Below are 451 nucleotides of genomic sequence, written 5' to 3' on the forward strand. Positions count from 1 at the left end.
AAAAACAGGTATTTTTAACATGAAATGTTGCGCATTGCACCTTTAACATGGAGAATAACCTTTTATTGCGCATCGCGTGTAGTTAGGATGTGAACGTGATTCAAGACCCTGATATTCCTAAAGTGAAGGTCTTTTTCAGGCTTTGCTTAGAAGTAAGAAGAAGTTTGAAATACCTTTGCAGTGATATACTGGTAATAAACATCCTCACGCCGTCGGGGAAGGTCTCGTTTCAGTTTCGTTGCAAGCTGTTCACACATTGGCAATAAAGCTATTAATACATGAACAGTCCTACATTAGCCACCTTAAGCATTCATTTCCAGGCCTCTTAAAAGCTTATGCAAGAAAATGAATTTTTCTGTTCTCTAATTGGTTAGAAATCACAAAAGACAGAAAGAAGTGTGTTGATCAGAAGGCGTGGGAACCCTGTTATTCAAAGAAGAGCAACAAAATA

This window comes from Leuciscus leuciscus, assembly GCF_965113295.1.
Source record: "Leuciscus leuciscus genome assembly, chromosome: 19".
In the NCBI taxonomy this organism is placed as follows: Eukaryota; Metazoa; Chordata; class Actinopteri; order Cypriniformes; family Leuciscidae; genus Leuciscus; species Leuciscus leuciscus.